This window comes from Charadrius vociferus, unplaced genomic scaffold (genome assembly GCF_000708025.1).
Source record: "Charadrius vociferus isolate BGI_N301 unplaced genomic scaffold, ASM70802v2 scaffold1528, whole genome shotgun sequence".
NCBI classification, from domain to species: domain Eukaryota; kingdom Metazoa; phylum Chordata; class Aves; order Charadriiformes; family Charadriidae; genus Charadrius; species Charadrius vociferus.
The window spans coordinates 140,445-140,982 of NW_009649849.1; positions in this window are offsets into that span (position 1 = coordinate 140,445).

The following is a 538-nucleotide window of genomic DNA, read 5'->3' on the forward strand; positions in this document are numbered from 1 at the left end:
CCGCCCCTACCCGGGGGGGACCCGGTGGGGACCCCAGCCCGGCTCCTCAGACTTCCGGAGGGATGCCCGGCAGCGGTGCTTCCCCCGGGGGGCTGCCGGCCCCGAGCGAGCTGGGCAGGGGCCAGGCAACCAGGTAACCCTCTCGGGACCACCTCGCCGTGGGGCAGAGGGGAGCGTATTCGCCTCCCTCCCTCCTTCTCCTCCTTCCCCGCTTTTTTTTCCTCTCCCCCACCCCACTTCCAGCCATGGTTTTCACGGGTGGCACCGACGGGGTTTGGAAACGACCCGGCTCACCCAGAAATTCCTGGGGAAACCACTTTTCTCATCATCCCCCCCTCCTCTCCCAGCTGTGGCATGGGGTTGGGTTTTTTTTGGCAGCACCGCAGAAAAAAGGTGAAAAGGAGGGGGGAAAAAAAAAAAAGCCACTGCGGCTTGGCTGCGGGTAGCGATGGGCCGCTTCCTTCCAAGGTGCTAAAAAGATTTTTTGATTTTTTTTTTTTTTTTTTTTTTTTTTTTTGGGGGGGGGGCAAGGGGACTT